Source organism: Pantherophis guttatus, chromosome 3 (genome assembly GCF_059756535.1).
Source record: "Pantherophis guttatus breed Tessera chromosome 3, ASM5975653v1, whole genome shotgun sequence".
NCBI lineage: Eukaryota > Metazoa > Chordata > Lepidosauria > Squamata > Colubridae > Pantherophis > Pantherophis guttatus.
In genome coordinates, this window is record NC_142065.1 from 148,988,630 (window position 1) to 149,012,157 (window position 23,528).

Here is a 23,528-nt window from a genome sequence, read left to right on the forward strand (position 1 = left end):
CAAGGAAACCTAGTGGAAAGGCAGAAACCATGAAGGAACAGGTAATCCGGTCCCGTGGCACAAAGGTGAGAACCAACACATTGATTGTATCTTGAAGTCTATTGGAAACTGGTGCAGCTCACTTAGTAGTAGTGTTATCTGGGTATATCGCCAATTCTCCCACTATCATCCACGTAACTGCATTCTGACATAGCTTAGCTTCTGAAACAAAGGAAATATGCACTATTTTTCTAGGGAGTATGCCAGCGGTCAAGTGCAGAACAGTGATGCATTTGTAGTTCCCTGGTGCATGCATCTCGACTCTTTGCATCTTACTGTGACATAGGACAAAATTCCCCCTCATGCCTCTGATCACTACCACAGTAACGCCTCAGTATAAACTAGGTCAACATACTCTATTAGGAGCAAACTCTATGAAAGTTAATGTCCATTTTGAGCACAGATGCATACTAGAAGGTTTTAAGTATCCCCCCCACCCCCCAAATGGTATCACTTGCAAAAGTCTCTTTAAAAAAGGCAATAGTTGCTTTGTATCCCTGTGAGGTTTGGGGCTTCAGTGAAAGATGACAGACCCTTAGAGGACATATACGCTTAATTTAGGGCGAAGGACCATGAGGGATAGGCAAAGAGAAATGCAATTCTAACAAAACCCCACATCCTTTGCTAGAAGCAACGAAGACACTCGGAAAGGGTTAAGGCTGGCTTGGCCAGGCTCTGTTGTGCGTATGCAATAATCTGTGTGGCTCTCTTGGCCGTCTGACAAAGAGTTGCCTCCTTCTCCTCCACCCCTTTGCATGAAGTAGGATCCTTGAGCTAACGCAGAGGCTGCCAACTGCTCCATATTTGCCTTCTATTACACATTTACATACTGGAGAAGAGAGGAGCGAGCTTCTATCCGCAGACATCATCATTTCTATTACAGTTGGTAAGGGAAGCAACTCTATCACACCGAAGGGGAGGAGAAATAAATTATTTTTTCTTATTAAAAAAAAGCCAAAAAAAAAAACAACAAAAAACCTCCAACCCCCAAAGCCCTTGAGAGCAACTGGCAAGTATTTTTTCCCCACTCCGGTCCGCCTTCCCCACAACCCCCGTCTCCATTGACACTTTATACAGTAAGTGGCTTTTTTTAAAAAAATTCCTCCTCTGCTTTCGCTTCTTTCGCTCCCCCTCCCCCCTCCAAGCAATCCTTCAGATATTTCCAGCTGGAAAAACACATACAAGGTTACTGGAAAGGGGGGGAGGGGAGGGCGACGTAGCGCCCTGTTACGCCACGGGTTGCAAGAAAAGTCGCCCTGTAAGAATTCTGCAAATTGCATCGCTTCTTTCTTCCTCTCGGGGTTTTTTCCCCTCCTCCTCTTTCTCACTCTATCCCCCCCCCCCAATTTACACCTCCCTCCCTCCCTTCCCCCCCTCGGGCTTTATGTGTCGAGGCCGGAGCGAGAGGAGGAAGGAGAAAACCAGGCCAGGATGGTGTTATTTTTACATGCTGTGGGTGGTGCTGCCTGAAATTCTTTGCATTCTGGGCATACGAGAAATCCGCCACCCTCCCTCCCCCCCCACACGCTCCATAAAAGCAAGAGAGTAAAGAAAGAACAGGAAGTCGTATGACCCCCCCTCTTCCCCGCGGCCCCCCCCCACAGCTCCCCCCCCCAGTGCATTTGGGTTGTGTACCGGCTGGCTTCTCCTCTCTTATAAAGCCTCCGCAGGGCGCCCACCGGCGTTAAACTGGGGCTGCCGAGAGAGAGGGGGGGAGCCTTCCCGCCGCCTCGTCCCCTAAGTGCGTGACTGGCGCCCGGGGAGCCATTGGTGCGGAGAACGTGCGGCTTAAGCACAGGCCGCGGAGTTTTTTGAGCGCGTCCCGAAGCAACGCCCTCCGCCGGCTGTTTCGCTGGCCGCCGCCGTCTGGCTAGAGTCGCGTTCCTCCTCCTTGCCGCTGCTGAAGGCCGGCTGGGCTGCTAAGGGCGAGCGGAAGAGCGCCCGCCTTTCTTTCTCTCTCTCTCTCTCTCTCTCTCCCCCCACCCCAGCTCACTCCTCCCCCGGCTTGATAGTAAGGGAGGGCCAGCCGTCGCTGCACTGTATAGTACGGGGCTGGGTGGTTGCCGGAGGGGTGAATGAAGCGAAGAGGCGGCGCAGGAGGAGGAGGAGGAGGAGGAGGCGGCGCTGGGACTGGGATGTGCCCAGCAGCGGTAGCAGTTCCAGCTCCTCCACTATGCTCCTATATTCAGGCCCCAAATCGGCTGGAGGCTCCTCCGGGCACTACTACAGCAAGGAGTCAGTGAGTGAGTAAAGGCCACTGTTGGGCACGGGAGAAGGAGGTAGGGCTCCGTTACAGGTGGAGGAGGTGGTGGGGGGGGGGGACTGTGTTCCCCTTCACCTTGACCCATCCTCCCCGGCAGCTTCTGCTTTTCACCTTCCGCTAGGCTTTCCCTGGGAAGGAAGATCGCCACCGTGCAGGACCTTCCAGGGGCTGCCAAGATTTTGCCACGAAGGATCGGCTTTTTTCTTCTTTTTAATAGATCCGACAGAGTTGCTTGCCCCCCCTTTTAAGAAAAAGGAAGGGGGGAGGGGAAAAAAAAAGAGGCAATTCCGCGTATAGCTGCCCTTTGAAATCCTGTTTTGTGTCTCTCGGTGCTGTCCTGCTTCCCGTCACTCACTCTCAAATTATTTTTCAAAAGTTACCTTCTTTTAGTTTGCCGAAGCCTTATTCTGATCTCCAAGCCTTGAAACAATTGCGTAGCCCCCCCTTCCCCCCCCTAAAATGTTAGAGAGAAAGTATTTTTCTGCATATGTCGCTGTGTACTGTACATGCTAATGGTAACAACAAAATAACATTTTGAAAGGTAGGGAGATACCCGAGGTGTTTTAGGATTTTGTAAAAAGAGCAGCAAAGAAAAAGACCAGAATCCAGTGATCGAAAAGAGAGCAAATTGAAAGCTTGTTATATAATGCCACACTATGTGGCTAACAAGAACAAGCTATTTTTATTTTGTTTACCGTAAGGTATGCAATAGGGACTCCTCCAGAATAATATTTTTCCCTAGTGATCATAAACCCAGATAGAATTGGAGGAGGAAGGGAATCCCATACTTTATAATTTTATAATGTGCATAATAATTAGTTTTACAATTATGTCTTTGGGTAACCACAATTATGTAGTTGCATGTCTTAGTTTGTGGATTCTTTTTTACCCATATATTTGAATATGAAATATTTCATGATGGAGGTGATTAAATCTTTAGCAATCCACATTTCATGTTTTTGACCAGGTTAGTAAATTACGTGTGATTCAGTGTAACCAGTTACTTTGCTGATGTTCTGGGGCAGTTTATTTCAGTTTACAATGAAACCTTAAAACAGCAAATTCAGATTTCATCAGTGAATGTGGATTTGTTTGTCTGGCTGGTGAGGACAGCCTAGTGTTATTGCTCTGAGAATAAGGGTTATGAATGAGGAAGAGATAACTGATGAGATACTGTATTAGTTAGAGTTATACGTTTATTTTTCTCCTATTAACTGTTTTACAAGTCATTCTGTGTTGAATAGCACTACCCTTATTCTCATCCACTGTAAATGTAAGCCAAAAGCTGATAGGTTTTCCACATTTCTCTCTGTATATGTATGTGTGTGCGTGTACTGTCATGTAGAGACATGTCAGTGGTGTAGGTTTCAGTGCACACTCTCTAGCCCTGATCAGTCATGTAATTAGATTGAGGTGCCATGGTAACAGACAGTATTCATCGTCCATTCAGGTGCATTTTTCTTGTGACACGGGCACCTCGGATGGACTTATGTTGCAAGCATGAACAACTTTTTAGTCACTTGTGTACTATTTATGTGTTGCCTGTTTGTATGCGATACACATAATTTGTATAAAAATTGAAATGGAAAAAATCAGAGGCTGCATGTAATATTGGAGTAATTTCAACTTTCCATTTAGGAGTTGCAAGTCGTAAGATTTTCTGTACAGCATTTGTATTTTTTTTAAAAAAATTCTTGTGTATAGATCTTTAGCAGAGGAGTGCTTGTTCACATTAGAAATTAGGTTAAGCTGGGTGCTGAATATTTTCTTTTTTTTAAAGTTTTTTTCAGAGGCTTGAAAAATTATAAACAGTTGTAATGGTTCATCCCTCTTCTCTGCATGAATTTCTGAGTGCAGTTGAAAATGTTTAACCTAAAGGTATTATTATTTGTGCTACCAAAAGGCATTTTTGGTTGCTTTTAAACTTGGAAGAGCTTCTTTTTAAGTTTAAACTTCCTTTGAGTTTTAGTTGGTTTATGGTTGGTATTTTAGTTTGAAGAAATCCTTTAGGGCAGCTGTTTTCCTGTTTGTTTCAGTGGGACTATCCATACATATTTTAAATGACAGTAGTTTTTTACTAGCATAACATTTTACTGATTGGATTGCTTAAAATAAGGATTAATTTGATATGTATTTAATTTGATGTTGAGAACTGAGATTTCAGATTTTTCTTTTTTTCCATCTGCAGTGAAACATGCTTTATAGAATTTTTAATCAGTCCCTTTATATTTTCACAAAAGTGACCTGTATAACTTTTTTTTTATGTTTGTCTATATCATCTTTATTGTTCAAATGTGTCTTGTATGTTCAGAACATCAAACCACTGCAGGAATTTAAAGACTCCAACCCTTAAAAAATATTGCAAGCATAATAGCTTGCAGCTTCCTGGAATGCAATTTCTAGCTATGCTGTTGATTGATGAATGACTTTTACATCCCAATTTCTAAAATTTACACAATGTTTGTCAGGAGCATATAGGTTTGTAAGTAATTCACGATAAGGTTCTCATCTTGGATCCTAAACAGTGTCATTAGATTTTCCCATAAAGACATTTTGTGTAAATAGAAAGTTGTGAGGTATGCAAATGCCAGGAACATGTATTGTTTGTAGATTAACAGTTGTCTGTAGCATTTTAAAACTTTAGAGCTTATACTTCAAAAAAAATCTGTTTCAGTAAGATAATTTGAGTTGGTTGCTTAACCATTTGAAGGCAGGAATCATACACGATACTGTACTTTCAATAGCATGCAAAAGTTAAACAACCTGATATCTTGGTTTATGAATTTGTAGATTTTTAATCTAAACTACACCAACTAATGCAGGTAACACTGAAATAATTTCAGAGTAAAATGCATTGTAATATAAATAGATTTTATTTGCTTTAGCAATTAACAGGTAAGGGAAAAGGTTTTCGAGAAAATAAAACAAGTTGGAATTTAATCATAACAATCTATTTGTTTTGAAGGCCATAGTGAGCATAATGTAAATATTTTAACAGTTTCTTTAATGGTTTACATAATTCTCCAATAGTTTTATTTATTTATTTTTTGTATCACTGTTTTAAGCACAATATTAAATTTAGGGAAGAGGAAAGCTTTTTATTATAGTTAATACATTTTTAATGCAAAGTAAAACACATTAACAATGCCGAAGATTCATATTTGTATGCTTCTACGTCACATGTTGATTTTAAAAAAAGTTATATTTTGCTATGCCCCAAGTTATTAAATTATTAGTAATTGGAATCTTCATCCCATTAACCATTTTGAAACTGGAAATATTTGTTTTTATTTATTTATTCTCAGTATTGTTGGTTACAAGCATGTTTTTCATCTGTATATCTAATTCTCTCTGTCTGCCGAGTCTCAGCTTCACTTCTGATGATGATCTTTTAGAGCAGTTTCTCACACGAGCAGTCCTATTAAGGGAGGCTGTTATTAGTTTACAGACTCCATCGCATTCTGTTCAGATTTGGACCAGTGTGTGCCATCCAGCAGTCTGAAAACAAAAAGAAACGAATGTGACAAGGAATAGCAAGAGGAACATAGGATTAATTTTATAGAATATTTCTTTCTCACGGTCCTGCAACTATGATATGATTGACTTGTTTATGAAGCTTTATGAATGTGTAGAAATGCTTTAGACCTATGATTGAGATGTCTGAAGAATGATGTGCTTTCACTTTGGATCTCAAAAGTTAGTACAAGGGCTTTTATTTTAAGTTACATTTTATAAGCAACTTTTTCTGATTATATTTTTTTAAGTGTCAGATGATCTTTATGGTAGTATTTACTACAGAATCGTCTATTGTGTAATAAAACATATCTAGTTCTTTACTCTGACAGATGGAGGCAGTGCTTTACATATATTGGTGTCTATGAGAACAAAAGTAGGCCTCACTTTTTCCCCCCTTCACTACCACAGTAGTGAATGTTGACTGAAATGTTTATTAAGTTCAGGCATAATTTGTTAAGAAGCAGTTTCTTTGTTGAGAGAATCTTTGAGTGCTTTGCTGGCCCATTGATCTGGTGAATAATTAACTGTTTAGGTGGAATTCATGTACTTAGTACAAATAATAGATTTAGAGAGCAATTCTGTTATCTGGTTATCTGGGAATAAATTCAGTGAATTGAACAAAATTCTTCATTACTTGTGTAGGGTTATCCTATTTTATGTTTAAGGTAAGAAATGAATTTGAAAAGCCCTGCAGATTAAACTACAAAGTTCTGGGGGGTAGCATTGTATATTGGAATTTAAACAAAGATGATGTAAACATCTGGATAACATTTTAATATGTAAATTATTTCCACAAATTTTAGGAGATTGTGATTTAATAAATTGGTGGATATTTTTGGTGAAAGGGAAATCAATAATTATGGATATAATGTACTAAGAAAGGTTTCTTGTACAAGCTTGATTTAAATGGGATATGTGGAGAAAATAGGATATATAAAGGAAATCTCCTTAATAGATTGTTCTCAATTTGATTAAATCTTCAGTTTAATTTGAATTAATATAAAAAAAGAGTATGACGTTCCAGCAGGTGGCGATACATGGTCTATCTTTTCTGGCTCAGAAACTAAGTAAGAGTCAGACTTGATTAGTATTTGGATGGGAGACCACTAGGATATAATGTATACTAGACTAGGAAGGTGGAAAACATCCTGGAAGAAAGAAGGGGCAAACAACTTCCATATTGTTGCCAGAAAATGACACTAACATCTCCATAAAATCACCAGGAATTTAGCTTAAGTTAAAGTAGACTTTACAGTTGGAATTAAAAAGTACAGAGGGGTATACATGTACGTGCAAACATATAATTTCAAGGAGGAATGTATTGCTTTTCAGTATATGATTTCAAGAAACCTGAAACTATATGTTATAAAATAAACTGATCCAAAGAAAGGAAATGTAATGTACTTATTTATATTTGTAAGAGTTTGTACCTTAAATATTGCGCTGTGTCGGGGATAACGTAGCAACCACAAAAATCAGAAAACAGATGATAAAGTACTTCAGCTGATCCCAAAATATTTTTTTATTAAGTCACTTTCCCTTTTATATTGTTGTTTAAGCTAAAAAGTTTCAGCCGAGGTTCTGGGAATGATGCATTCTGATAGAGAAATAAACATATTAAACTTCCTCACAATTTTATGCGATTTATGTTATTAGATGTTCTAATATGGGCGGGTTATTTTTTTTTTAAAAAAAATGCTATAATAGGTTCAGATTCTTGTTATTTATTTTCTGATACTTCCTTTTAATGGGAAAGCTTCTCTTGCAGACCCTTCTTTTGAAAAGAAGACATTTGATTTGTATAGATAGATATAGGTGTCCCTGTAATATCACCACAGGCTGGTTTTCACGATTATGTGCAAGTTCTAAGAAGAATTCAGTGTGTCGCTGTAGCTAACTGTGATGCCAACATTATTTGAAGAGCAGATTTAGATGATATTTTTTTCTGTTGTTGCATAGGCTTGTAATAGCATTCTTATGTGTCATCTGGCAATATTGACCTCTGTTGTATCACACTAGAGCAATTCATTTACATTGGCCTGATTCATTTTTTTGGGGGGGGGGTGTTAATGAAATGTATGATCTATTCCAGGAAAGAAATGATGGTTTACAGGCTACAATGAATACAATTTCATATGACATTAAGTCAGAACAACATTACAGCTTAACACAAGGCAGTCTATTTGGTGCATTCCAGATCTTTTAAAGTCCTGCATTGGTCTGCCTTTGGATGTGCTCACTGGAGATTGTAGGAATCGAAACTGAAGATACCTGGAGGGCAGTTGGTTGTCTATTCCTGGCTTTACATTATGGTTTATCTGGTAGTATTCTGCAGTTAAGCTGATGCTTTTTAGTGTGTGTTTCAAATAGCTACAGTTATCTCTATAGTTTAATTGATCTTGACTAAATCCCAAAAATTATGAATGCTGTCTTCTGCTTCCTCATTTCTTTTTTTCAATACTCGCCAAGAAATATAGCTGATTTGTCTGCTTCACCACAGGGAGATTCGACTCTGCTATTGTTATCTTTTGACAAGAGGAGGTTCTTTGAATTTTTCTTTGAAGATTGGCTTTGGAGAGGGGAGAGAGAAGGAGAAAACATACCGTATCTTAATTTTGTTAACATTAAGCTTATATACCAGAAAGCACCCATTATGTCTGTCTTTACATCAAGTTTGATGTAAAGATAAAGACAAAAAGAATAGAGTTATGTTTAAAGGTCACAGATTTTGAATGATTTTCTGAAACCATAAAAATCCTGTTGATATTTGCTATATTGTACCAATGCATTGCAATAAATCCCCATTTGTTTGAGAGGCACTGCCAATCTTCTTAAAGCCTTTTTAGGATTCCTTTCTGAAATTGACTTCTGACCAGTGCTATCCAGTAAGTCAATAGCAGATACTATAGAAGTTTTTAGTAATTTTAGCAATGCATTCTATTGGATCATTTCTACAATATAATCTATTGAGTAGTTTTATTTATTTATTATTTATTTATTTATGTATTAGTCCAATTTATATGCCGCCCTTCTCCGTAATCTCAGGGCGGCTTACAATGCATTATAGCAATAGTCTGCATACTTTTTTGTATATACCTGCTTATTAGGGCTTTCAGCCCCCCCTAAATGGTGTTGTTCTATACAAAGTTGGCTTATTGCCCCCACAATCTGGGTCCTCAATTTACCTACCTCGAAAGGATGGAAGGCTGAGTCAATCTTGAGCCTGGTGAGATTCGAACTTGCACTAATTGCAGGCAGCTGGCAGCTAAGTGCTAGCACTTAACAGCACTTTAGTCCGCTGCACCACCGAGGCTCTTTAGCAATATAATCTAGCATATTCCAAAGTAATCCTCATTGAGCTCAATGGAACTTATTTTCAGATAATGTGCATTGAATAACAGGCTAATAGATATTGTAATAGCATAAACCCATGAGAGATATAGGCCATTTCATCATCCATTATTCTGCTTTATTCAAAACACATTTCATATATTTGCTACTTTGTAAGTGGATGGTAAATTATGCTTTTTCTATATTTTTTGCTTCTCTTCAGATTTTCAATCACAGACACATCAAATTAAAGAGACAATCTAAGCACTGAGCTTCTTTCTTCACCTCTTCAAGACAACTGCAGCAACAAGTTTTACCTTTCCTTAAAAGGTGCTCTTTCCCCCTGAATAAGGTGAGAAAATATTTTTGTTTTAATAATGTACTTTACAAAAGAGTTTGATCTGGTGTTTCACACAAACTGCTTCGTCTCAAATGTTTACAGCATCATTTATGCTTCCAGGATTTTGTTCAAGACTAGTTCACCTTCTAAGAATTGATTGTCTCTATTGATATATTCCATGAGTGTTGGGTTTGTTACGTTCTGGGTATAAAGTAAGATGTCTTCCCAATTGCATAAGTATATTAGATTGGCATTTTAGTTGTTATTCGCTTGATTCTAGAGCAGCTGAGGGCAATATGGTTCCAAGAAGTATCTGATTGCCCCATCTGGGTAAGGAATGATGGGACTGAACAGAAGAAAGTTTTTTTATGAGATATCCTGTCATTTTCTTTTCTCTTTACATACCAAACAAGGGCACCCTATCAAAGTTTCAAAATGGATACTCACCGCCATTATTGATCAACATAGTAAAATACTAAGCATGTATGATACTTTAAAAGTAAACAACATTTCTCAGTCCCACGAACATACACATTTATATAGAAGTTATAGATATTACTGTAACTTCTATTGTACCTATTCCTGTGCTTCTTTTTCTTTTATACTGTGCCACTTTCCTCAGTCTACAGATTACCATGTTCTCTTGTGCTGTTTTCCTGGATTACCGTAATCCCTAAGGAACATTGGATTTCTGTTACTCCAAGAACCCTTTGGGAGTCCTCAGAGTCCTGTCTACTATGTGCACTGAAAGTTGACAAAGAAATTTCCTTCTGTTTTCTGTTTACATCTAGAAAAAAAGTAATTTAGCGCCCCACTTATCAATATGTGTTTAAATTACATGATGCCTAAATTATATTTTATTGTGGGTGGGAGGTGCAGTATTGTATTTTAAAAATTCCAAGAACTGTTAAGTTGTAAAGATGTACAATTTACACTTAATGCTTAACTGAAATGGAAAGAACATGGTTAAATTATGACATTGAATGATGAATGCTAGATAAAACAGTTTCATACTTGTACCATTATATGTTTTGTCACTGGAGAGAAAATTATACACTAACTGATAGAACAGATTGTTAAATTATATTATAATAGCTCTAATATTTATTTGGTGCCAGCAACAGTATTTCATTGTGTGTATTTCAGATACTAGCCACCATTACAATGTGAATAGAATTGATTTCTATGGTGCAGCCACTCTGTTTAATCTGAACATTTATTCCAACGCATATGGTTTTTAAGGATCTATATACAGATTTGTTGGCATGTTTTATGCCCCTCCTCAGGGCCAGTTTTCACCATTTCACCATTATGTAGAATACTGATATTTGGTACAGAACTTGTTTATAGAATTATCAGGGCAACATTTAGTGAGAAATTCTTAAAGTGATATTTAATTGATGAAATTGTTCATAATCAGTGCTGAATGATTTGTGCAAGCCAACACTGCATCATTAGAACTGTGCTATAGTTTTTTTCATTTATTATTATTATTTCTTGCATCTTAAATCTTTATTTCAAATATTGGCTTCAAAGAAATGTTGGACTTGCTTCAGAAACTGGTTGGACCGGTTCCTGGAAGTCACAGAGATCAGTATCTATTAGTGTCGCTGTCTTTGAAGGCCATTTGCCTTTCACTTTGGGACATTAGTGGATTTCCTTCTGCACTTGGTTGGCCACTGTGAGAACAAACTGCTAGACTAGATAGGCAGGGCGGGGTGTGTGTGTCCAAGCAGGACATCGTTTATGCTTTTATGTCCTGATTATGGAAATGTATGGTTGATAGAGATGCTTTTATAATATAATTCAAACCCATCAATCATCAAAGTCAAATTTCAAAAGAGTTTGGAATAATTAGAACTGTGTCTTAGGTAAGCTATTGTATATACCCGTGATGGCAAATCTATGGCACATGTGCCCAAGATGGCACGCAGAGCGGCACACGAGCTGTCGCCCAACTCACCAGCTGCGCATGCGCCTGCACCCCAGCTGATGTTCGGGCCTTCGGTGCTCATGCGTGCAATTCAGGGGACCCAGCTGGCTCTCCTGTGCATGCATGTGCGTTTGCGGATGAGCGCGAGAGTACTTGAGCGCAGCGCCTGCATGGGTAGATGGTGTTCACATCCGTGCATTGCACGCTTGAAAACCATGTGCATGCCCAGATGATGTGATTGCACGCACCACGCACGGAACTGCGTGAAACCTGCATGCATGAGCAGATATTGCAATTGCGGGGGCAGCGCACAGGGGGGAGCCACACAAAAGTCACATGCATGCACAGATGGTGTGGTTGCGCACACAGCACATGGGCGCGTGCGAAAGCCATGTGCAGATGTTGTGGTTACGTGCGCAGCACATGGGGAAGGAGTCACACAGTATCCTGGATTACACGTGCAAAGCGTGCAAAGCGCATACCTGTTCGGCACACGGTTTGGATGAGGGCTCTGCATTGGAGGCAGAGAAAGGGCCATCTGGGAGGTACGTGCTGCTTCCGGAGCCTCCAGATTCGGACCTGAGCGAGGCAGAATAACAGGGGGAGCCTGTCCCCAATGCACGCATGCACAGAGCTGCCAGAAGGCAAGAACAGTTAAAACAAAAGGAATGACTTGGGAGTAGGTCTTGGAGATGATTGGCCCCTCCCATAAGACTTAAAAGAGGAGCAAAGGCACGTGGGCCTTTGTAGGAAACAATGTTTTTAATTCTGTGAAGTTTAAAGTCTGAAGCTCTGTTTGATTCTGGACTCCGTGTGGCTTTGCCAATTAGGTCTTTGGCAGCGTGTCAAGGGAGATAAAGGTGGGTGATTATCAGCCTTATCCCGAAGGACTCTCTACAACTATTTGGGACTCATCTGTGAATGAACAGAATTCAGAGCTGTTAAAATAAAACAGGTTTTTGAGACTACTTGTGTGTTTTACTGACTCAGGAAGCCTAGGTTAGAACAGTACACCCCTAAGTGATAATGTCCAAATGAGGCCCAAAGTGTCAATATTTTGTGTGGCCACCATTATTTTCCAGCACTGCCGTAACCCTCTTGGGCATAGAGTTCACCAGAGCTTCACAGGTTGCCACTGGAGTCCTCTTCCACTCCTCCATGATGATGTCACGGAGCTGATGGATGTTAGAGAGCTTGCACACCTCCACCTTCCGTTTCAGGATGCCCCACAGATGCTCAATAGGGTTTAGGTCTGGAAACATGTTTGGCCAGTCCATCACCTTTACCCTCAGCTTCTTTAGCAAGGCAGTGGTTGTTTTGGAGGTGTGTTTGGGGTCGTTATCATGTTGGAATACTGCCCTGCGGTCCAGTCTCCAAAGGGAGGGGATCATGTTCTGCTTCAGTATGTCACAGTAGATGTTGGCATTCATGGTTCCCTCAATGAACTGTAGCCCCCCAGTGCCGGCAGCACTCATGCAGCCCCAAACCATGACATTCCCACCACCATGCTTGACTGTAGGCAAGACACACTTGTCCTTGTACTCCTCACCTGGTTGCTGCCACACACTTGACACCATCTGAATCAAGTAAGTTTATCTTGGTCTCATTTGGACCACAGGACATGGTTCCAGGAATCCATGTCCTAAGTCTGCTTGTCTGCAGCAAACAGTTTGCGGGCTTTCTTGTGTATCATCTTTAGAAGAGGCTTCCTTCTGGGACGACAGCCCTGCAGACCAATTTGATGCAGCGTGCGGTTTATGGTCTGAGCACTGACAGGCTGACCCCCCACCCCTTCAACCTCTGCCGCAGTGCTGGCAGCACTCACACCTCTATTTCCCGAAGCCAACCTTGTAACACTAACGCGTCACATGACACCAGGGAGGGAAAACGGCTACTTGGGCCCCATTTGGACATTATCAAGATATACTTAAATATTTACAAAATGTGAGGGGGGTGTACTTACTTCTGTGACATACTATATTTCTATTTAGTTGTAAATGCCCCTGATGATAAGAGTACAGTACAGACTTCTTCAGTTCTAGATAGTGTACAGCTCTTACCTTGATGCAGTTGTCATCCTTGTTTAATAAGATGAAAATGTGATTCATCAGTTTAACAAACAAACCACCTGAATGTGCTCCTGTAGTAAGTGTTGCATGTAAGTCGTCCTTCCTGGGGTGGAACTGGTCCTCACTAGGGTGGAACGACTGACATATTTACAGAGTAACTATAATCAATACTGACAGCATTTGGAGTACTACTGTGTGAATACTTACAGAGCTTTGCTATTTGCCATGTTTCTTTTGGGTTGTTGCTTATATGAATATCCTAGTGTTTTTTCATTCTTATTTCTGTAAAAATATTTGAAATGAATATTCATGTTTGTAAATTTTTTTTAAAGAAAAAAAATTACTGTGGGGAAGGTATTAGTGCCCCCTGCTGTTTGAGTGAGAAAACCTTTACTCAACAGGAACAGAAAAAAATAATTTTAGTTTATTTTCACTATATTCAATTGTATTTAAAAAAGGAAATTAATTCTTTTTAAAATGTTGTCTATTTAGTGTTGATGAATTGTTAATATTAGCTGATGTTTGTAGACTCTTAAAACTGACTGAGTGGTAATATAATTCTTTATAAGTATTATCCTATATTCAACATTTTAAAGATATATTTCATGTTTATATTCTGCTTTCCCACTAATACTGGATAGTAAAATATACAAATGTAAAATATATTGAGATTTTGAAATCCTTTTCATGTTGTAGAAGTTTAAGAAAGACAACATACCTGTTCAGTTCTTAGTTCAAATATTATTGGTGGTCTCTTGTAAACATAATATGTATGAAAAATAGGACTAGAACTGATTGCCTTCATCTGGAAAATGCTTTAATGATGTGAAAAGAGATGCTTTTCACACCCTCTCATATTTGTGAACTAAAGAAATTAGAAAAAAGTGGACAATGGTTGCTTTTCATGTACAGGTAGTCCTCACTTAATGACCATAATTGGGATTGGCAATTCTGTTGCTAAATGACACCATCATTAAACATCACACAACCATTCTGGATTTATGATGTAAGTAATTTTGCTGCAGTCATTAAGCAAATCACCTGCAGTCATTGAGTGAAATATCACATGACTGCAATTCGTGATTTTATTGCTGGTTTCTCCATTGACTTCTCTTGTTGGAAGTTGGTTGTGAAGCATGCAATGTTTGTGAGACACTGTGATGATAATAAATGCATGCTGGTTGCATGCATATGAATATGAATACAGGAACCTTTAACTGTTGTTTTGCAGCTCTCTGAAGTTTTAAAATCTTTTTGTTGTCATCACATTGAGGAAATCAAAATAATAAAAAATGCATTCTAGTAAGTCTTAGGATATTCTTCTGTAGATCAGTGAACTTCATATGGTACTTTTCCTAATTACTGTAGCTTGCCTTTGCTCTTGACCTAAAGTATAGGTAGTCTACCTATGACTGGAACATTTGTATAACATTCTTAATTAATGCAATTGAAGGAAAGTATTCTGTTTGCTGATATGAGATGTAAAAGTGATTGGACCATTCAGACATGCAAGAATGGATGAAAATGATAATTGTTTAGTGAGTATCTCCATAAAAAGGTGTACATTTTTGAATAAATAGTTTAAACATAGTATTCATGTATACACATGGCAGTTTAAACATAGTATTTATGTATACACATGGCAAAGGAATGAATGTAAAAAGCAGGACTGAACTGATGGTTTCTTATGAAAAAGAGAGTTAGTAAAAAATGTAAGGTTGATGTGAGAATTATTTGGTAATGACAAAAGTGGAACTTGGAAAAAAATGGATACTGAAGAAAAGAAAATAAGTAAAAGAAATGAGAATAGAAATAAAACAACTATAGCAATAGTAAGAGCACTTAGATTTATATAGACTTACATACCGCCCCATAGTGCTTTACAGTCCTCTCTAAGCGGTTTACCGAGTCAGCATAGTCTGTGTTCTCATTTTACCCAACAGTCTGTGTTCTCATTTTACCAACCTCGGAAGGATGGAAGGCTGAGTCGACCTTGAGCCCCATCAGGATCAAACTTCAGACTATGGCAGGGTTTGCCTGCAATACTGCATACTAATCACTGTGCCCTCAGGGGAAGTTTAATTTTAGGAAGAGAAAGAATGAGTCCAAAATGTCAGTGTATCTATATATTTGTCCCGTTCGTTTGTAAACTTCATTTGGTTGAACTAGGGCTGTGATGGCGAACCTATGGCACGTGACGTTTTTTCCTGTCTCCAGCCTCCAGAGACTCCTAGAGAGGCTCCTACAGACTCCTAGAGAGGCTCCTACAGACTCCTAGAGAGGTTCTGGAGGCTGGGGACAGCAAAAAATGTCACTTCCTGTCCCACCGAGAGTTGGGAAATGGGCCCTTTCAGCCTCAGTAGGGCCTCCAAGGGAGTGGGAAAGGCTGTTTTCGCCCTTCCCAGATACACAGAGAGGATCTGGAACCAGGTAAGAAAGAAAAACGGGCCTACCAGGCCATCATGTGCCAGGAGCAGGGGGGAGGGGGGAGGGGGTTGCACACGCATGCGCGTGGGCACGTGTGTGCACGACCCTCCCCGCCCCCCCTCTCCTGGCACGCGATGGCAAAAAAGTTAGCCATCACTGAACTAGGGTATCACGGGGCAACAATTTCTGAATCAACCTACCTTAAATGGGCTAATTTAAAAAGTGTGTCTAAAATACAGGACCCATTATTAACATGGGAGTAAAACTTTGGCAAAATTGAGCTGCTTAAGTGCTGCTGCACCACCATGCTGCCATGGTCAATTGTGGTCATGTGATCATTTTCAGTACTCCCTGACAGCTTCCTCCCAAGGATATTCAGTGGGGAAGCTGGCAGGAAGTTGCTCCTTCTCCCACTGCTTTTTTGCCCATGGTCATTCTCCATCTCTGTTTCAATATTTTCTTATTGAATACAGGTTGGCTGGTTAGAACATAAATTCCTCTCCCAATGGAATTAATGGGACTATAAAAGAAGAAAATATGTGAGTTATGAGAGAGTGTGAAAAATTTTTTATTACAGAGTGCCACTGAAGTTTGTGAAGTTTATTCAAGTAACAGAAAATGGGATGAAGACATTTTAAGATGTGCAAATATGGTTATGTAACATGAAGATTGTTGTGAGGTGTGATTTTTTGTTAAAAGAAGCAAGAAAGTGCTTGTGTAGAAATGGGAATTGAGAAACCTAAAAAAAATTGAATGCATTGGAAATGGGTAAGTGTGTAATAAATTAGGAAACAAACAAGGGTAAATGGGTAATGAATGTGAATGCAATATGAAAATAAATGATCAGTGTCAAAGAGGTATGTCGAGGTAGAAAGAATGAATGATAGTTGAATTGCAAACAAATATATGAAGGAAATTACTCTTATTGGAATGTATTTCTTCTCCCATTTTATAATGGATGTGGGGTATTCTGATCTAGCAGGAGAGATTCTCAGCAGACCCTAGAGGTTTTCAGATAGATGAATCAAAATTGGGAGTAGTTTCCACATAGTGAGGAATGTATGCGGGACCAAGTTTTTCCTCACACTATTATTTTGCTGCCAAGGACACTTATTTTTTTGCTCTGAATCTAAAATATTTAGAGTGATGACACAGCCTTCTGGATCTCGGGGGCTACTTCTGAGAAGGGTAGCTTAGGACACACTTAAGGAATACACTTTACAAATAAATGTCAGAATGGGGAAAATGGCTTTTGGGTAAGTGAGGCAGGTTGGCTAGGAAAGGGTGCAAATGAAATCCAATATGCTATGTCCTGTGCTATTAGATGACAAAAAACAAGTTTTGGCCTTCTTTCATGTTCTAATATTTCTTCAGGTATTTGAAGAATGCTCTCATGTTGCCCTCAGCCATGCCTTTTCAACAGTTCTAGGTACCTAGTAACTGCAATCACTCATTGTTGACATTGGTTTCTAGTCCCTTGACATTTTTTTTAATCCTCTTCTGAACCTATTGCAGTTGGTCTGAGTGCTCTCTTATTGTGTGACATCCAGAATTGGACACAATCCTTGAGGTAGAAACTATTATGTTCCATTTTGTGCATTGTTAACATCTGAACTCAAAGGTCATTTAAAACTTGAGAGATACTTGAATGGGCAAATTCACATAATAGGGCCTAGTAATATTATGTCATCTGTAATTTTAAGGATTATGCGTTTTATTTGTATATTTATTTATAAGTTAATATATTTATTGTACATTTAGCAATTTACAGCAAAAAAATTAAAATCAAGATGTTAAAAACAAGGGAAACAAACTATTAAAATTAGGAGTTAATAGCTTCTACAAAAACATATTTTAAGGACTTTTTAAAAAGCTATAAAGATGTTAGACCCTTCAACTATGCAGATAATATATAAGTTAGGGTGACAAAAATCAAGCTTTGATCTCAAATTGCCATCAGATGAGCTTATGGTACCTGAAGGCAACTTATACAACCTCAGTAAGCAAAGGGTTAACCTTTAAGATATATTTATGTACTTTATAGTAATGGTTCCCAATCTTTCCAGCTTTGCAAGACCGGCAGAGACAGGGGACAGAGGGAATGGTTCTGTTCACTCAAATGGAGCTTTGTGTGCATGTGCCTGCCACTCACGCAAATGGCACTGTGTGCATGCATTCCCCTGCTGCTTGTGCGGCCTGGTTCTAAACAGGCTGTGGCCCAGTATCGGGTCATGGCCCATGGGTTGGGGACCCCTTCCTTATAGGACTGTGCTTTATACTGAATGCCTACTACTTGTTGGTAGCAATGCACGCAGACATGTTAACTGCCTACTTTTGTTAACAACTTCAACATCATTGTAATAAAAATGGTCTCAAATATTATAAATTCATTTTATTGAGAGTCAGATTAGTTTCTTTGTAGCCTTTAATATTTTCTGTTCTGTTTGATTCTGTGCGAACCAAAGGAAACTGGTTTTTGTGTTCTGTTTTCTTTAAAGTTTTATTTAATGGCACAAAAGAAAAAAATATTCGTCAATTCCAAAAGAAATAATGCTAATATAAAACTTCAGAATAAAAGAAACTGTGAAGTTAAATGTGGTCTTTGACTTTTTAAAAGAGAAGTATTTGCAGTTTTCAATATATAATTTTCCACTGCTTCAATCTTTTTCAACATGTATTTGTCTGTATTCCTATAATAATTATCCATTACATTTTAAATGCTTTTTTTCCTAAAAGTCACACTATTTAATCATTCTAAAAATTCTTTAAATAAAAACATAATTATTTTCTTTTTCAGATCTTTTCAATGTTATTACTTGTATTTTTCAGTCTTGGGGCATATTTGCTAATCTGTATTACTGTTAATACATTAAGCATTCATACTTTTGGTTATTCCTAATAGTAAAAATAGTGGATGCATTGGTTAGTTGTGTTCTGCAATTGTAATTACATCTATTCAAAACAGATTGCCTTCATATGTTTACGTATCAGTCTAAAACAGGGGTCTGCAACCTTAAACACACAAAGAGCCATTTGGACCCGTTTCCCACAAAAAAGAAAACACCGGGAGCCACAAAACCCTTCCTGTGCCTGACTTGAGCGGCCACAAAACTAACATATGTAGTTGAATTAAACCTTCTGTTTTCTTCTGAAACTTTTATTTTGTTGGATTTATCCATGATTGGCCTACCGGGGGTTGAAAAGCTCAATAAATCGCGTGCCGGTGGGTGTCGCACATTGGCTGTTGTGATGCATATTGTGCGTGACAGGGAGCCGCAGCAGAGGGGTGAAAGAGCTGCATGCGGCTCCAGAGCTGCAGGTTGCTGATCCCTGGTCTAAAGTTAAAATTATCTAATCAAAGTGTGGTAGATACCTATTGTGGTTTGGCAAGTATTGTGATTCTTACAAGAAATATATAGAAGCTTGTAATAAAATTCCTACATCATTTTGGATCTTTCAGATAAATGCATTTCCATTGCTTATTTGATATAGTCGTTCTAAACATTTTGTTCATCTGATTTTTATTTAAAAACTTCTATGTAATTTGGATGTCCATTATATAATTTTGTTCGTTTCAAATTTTGGTGGGGCCTATGTATATTATATTTAAAACAACTGTTATTTTGTAGTTATAATGATAAGCACAGTTATCTTAAACTATTAAATATGTATATTCTAAAATCATTTAAGAAATATTTTGCTTTTTCAACCCACCCTTCTACCATCATAATATACAAATTCCTGAAAATATTCTAAAGCATATGCTGGCATTAATTGGAAAATTTCAGGAGTTAATATTGAGGTTAACTTCACTCTAGTATGTTCTTTAACACGTTTTACTGAATTAAAATCACGTATTCACCCTTTTTGTTTCCCAAATTCAGCCTTCCAGTGGTATCAGGATATGTTATTCTAATGCCTCATTTTCTCTGTTTTAAAAGTTTATATAACTGCTTAGGATGCAGGGCTGTATAGTATTGTCAGGTTCAGTTCCCCAAAGGCCCTCTGAAATACACAGGACTGTGAACATAGGGCCTGTGTGTAATTTCTTAAAGCAACTACATCTTTTCTTTGGATCATGCAGTTGTTCTGCAGTCCTGGGAAAAGACACAGCTGCTTTAAGGAGTGCAGACAAGTGCTATATTTACATCTCTGCATGCTCTGAAGTGAATCCAAAGTGCTGCCCAATCCCAGAAACCTATTATACTTTGCAAATTTAAATCAAAATGCAGTTAACATAACACTTTATGTGTAAATGATCTTTTGTCTCCTTGAACAATCCCCAATTTGCATCCATAAGAAAATTAAGCAATTTTGCTCCGATGCTATGATAGGTAAAGGAGCAAAACCCCTTTAATTTTCATCTGCATTTATTTATATGCATAATTTCAGTGGAAGAAATTACTGGAGCTGTAATTCCATATGTATTATTTCTAGTAATGTAACTGTAGTAATACTCTTTTCTCAGAAGGAAGACAAGACATGTAGCTTGGGGTTGTACTTCTTTGTTGTGTATATATGTGTAGTCCTCGGGGCTCTCTGAGGTTAGTTATTTGCTGGCAGATGTTTCATTATCTAACTAGGTATAACATCATCGGTGCAGTATAAGCTCCTCCATGTATATATAAATAGTAAATTCAATTTACTCTTCAATCTGTGTGTATATATGTTCCTCAATTTATAAATAATACACTAATAGTGGTAGGACTGTCAGATGATAATGAAGCTTAGACCGATGTGATTGTGAAAATCCTCAGCTATAAATAATTTAAAAAACATAGAGCTTGTTAACAACTTGGTTCTTCGATCTTCATAAAAATCAGACCATAGCATTAGAAGGAATAGAAGCATCCGTAATCATTTACCCCACTATATTTGCATATTGTTTTTGAGTTCTAAAATGGGAGTAAACCATGCTGGAAGATACTAATGCCAAATTGCTTCTGAATTGTTGCCAAGAAGACAACATGGATATGTCTCAATAGTCACCAGGAGTTAGACTTGATAAGGAGTATTATTGATTGTGACTATATTTCCTGTAGGGAATTATTGACTATTTGAAATTGTATTGTAGTTGCAGTCAAAAGTATACTTGAAATACCCATAGAAAAAGCCATACAAACATTATCATTGTTGTCTTCTCTTCGGAAGTTCAACTTTGTAGAATGGTATTTAAAGGAAAGAAATGGGAGAAATGAAAACATAGCAATATTTCAACTGTAAAAACTAGGCATATTGAAAAGTATTTAATGCTATTTAAAAAAGTATATATACAATTACTTTATAGTATATTGTTTATAATATATAGTATATGCTATATACCAGTGGTCCCCAACCTTTTTATCGCCGTGGCCCGCTGAGCGCGCGCAGGGGTGGGGGCACGGCCCAGGAGCTTTTGCGCACGGCCCATTGCGCACGGCCCAGGAGCTTTTGCGCACGGCCCAGGAGCCTTTGCGCTGCAGCGTTCATGTCCCCCGGCCGCTGTGCGGCCCGGTGCCAGGTACTCCACGGCCCGGCACCGGTCCGCGGACCGGGGGTTGGGGACCACTGCTATATACTATATATGCACTATACATTATATATTATATTCTATACATACTATTTTTCCATTTTACTTCCACCTTTGGTGTTTTGCTGCTCTCAAAGTACTAAATTCTATTGAAATTTTTATTTGCTGGAATGTTACTGTATACTGCCGAAAAACCTTGCTTTTGCCCAAACCATTATTTATGTAGTGAGGTTCATCCCTTTTTCTTGAGTTTTATCAGCTGAAGGATCTTAAAACTGTCAGCATTTCTCCAAATATTGCGTCTTTTTTAAAATTGGTTACATAAATGAATTCAAAATCTCTACAATTCATTACAGTTGTCTGATTTCATTCCAGAAATCCTCCCCCTTTTTCTTATGAGAAAAGTATATACTTAACCATCTGAAATACAGAGATTTTTTTTTAAAAAAAGTATCGCTTCTAACTGACAACAACCCTTCCTCTTCTGTTTCAGTTTCGATCCTTTTCCACATCTGCTTGTTTTTAACATGAAAATGTGTGAAATTCAACTACTTTTTTCATTATAGCTTTTCTGCCTTTTTCTCATTTAGGAACAGCATTTGAAGGAATTAAGGTAGGGTGCAGTATTAGCATGTTGGAATGTAACAATAATCGTGAAAAAATTAGTGTGACAATACTTGGAATAAATTGAAGATTAAAGAATAGTGGGAAGTGGCCAACACATCTGAAGATCATCAGGTTAAGCGAGGTTATTGAAAATTGTAAAACACCACATTTAATTCAATGAAATTTTGTGAGGAATAGAAATCCACTGGTGATGGTTTACTTTTTAGGATGATTCTTATACCTCTTATATGTTAACGATAATAGGTTTACTTGTGATATTAGTATTTTTATTGCTGATGGAGATTCTCTGTTATAATCAAACACTGCATTTGAGGTGACAACTTTAGTTATGTAATTGACTGAGGAATGAGATTGCCTCTTCTGGGTCACGTAAATACCACTCTTAGGGATTTTTGTAAACTGTGTCTTGTTTAATTGGAAATGCAAGAAATATGGATTGCTTGTGGTCTATTTGCCTCCTTTTTGGCTCTTTACCATTTTTAAAAAACAGATTTGAGAACTAGATTATTTGTTTTCTGTAAATGTTCATTTGTAAAGACTGCTTTCTTAGGGAGTAGTGTTTTTATGCCATATTGCTCAATCTCAAGTCCACAGTAAAATATTCTTTTATGAGGGCACTCCTTCAAATTGCTTTAAAAGGAAAATGGAGCACTTTGCAAAATTGAATATGTGGAGTAATCTCTATGAAAGATGCTTTAGTTTTAAGTTTAAGCAAAATCTGAAAGACACTAATAGAAGTGTAGGGAATTTGTCAAACCAAGAGTAGAATGTTCTAGAGAACTCTAGAATGTTCTGTTTACCTCTGGACCAGGCCATTAAGATAGCACTTCAGCAGTTTCAACAAGTAAAACCTCTGAACTGTGCTTTAATCGAGTTACTTGTTAGGTTTATAATGACAATAAAGAGTTATTTTGAATTTAAACTTTCAGGCAATGTAAGTCAGGAAAAAGAGTTTTGAGCTTAACTTAAGTAGGTTGTTCCAAGTAATTCTTAAAATAGTTTTGTATGTCCTTCATTTGAATAGAAAATAAATCATTATGGTAAGGATAGATTACAAAGAGTTACGGTAAACACAAAGTGTATGTGTTTTCTAAAAAAATATTCTAATGGTAGTTTTCAAGAATAAATAGTACACAATTAAAACATGGATGTAAATTAATGGAAAAAGACTCTTTACAATTTAATTGCATTCTTCATTTGATAATAGTTGGTCAATATACAGTTTCACTTATTTCTGTAGTATCAATTCCTTCTGAGAAGATGCAAGGAAAATCATTCACTCCATTTAATGACCTGTCCTTAGCAATAATACCTGGGAGGGCCGGAATACTGGATATGTGAGGCAAGCATGTGAGTGTGTCACTTAATGACTGTAACAATTTATGACTGTAATGCCTAATTGCATTCTTCATTTGATAACAGTTGGTCAATATACAGTTTCACTTATTTTTGTAGTATCAATTCCTTCCGAGAAG

At 38.0% G+C, this 23,528-nt stretch overlaps 1 protein-coding gene across 6 annotated transcripts in view; it reads left to right on the forward strand.

Annotated features, from left to right (window-relative positions):
* Positions 1 to 774: 774 nt before the first annotated feature.
* Positions 775 to 23,528, forward strand: part of ATXN1 (ataxin 1) — a 219,789-nt gene continuing 197,035 nt past the window's right edge. For 2 of the 6 annotated variants that reach the window (XM_034429200.3, XM_087890342.1), the window contains exons 1-2: positions 775 to 925; positions 9,372 to 9,500. The gene's annotated coding sequence lies outside the window, so the exon portion shown is untranslated. Of the gene's footprint in view, positions 926 to 1,423; positions 2,319 to 9,371; positions 9,501 to 23,528 lie in introns of those variants that run through there. The other 4 variants (XM_087890339.1, XM_087890340.1, XM_034429199.3 and 1 more) reach the window with 2 other exon arrangements.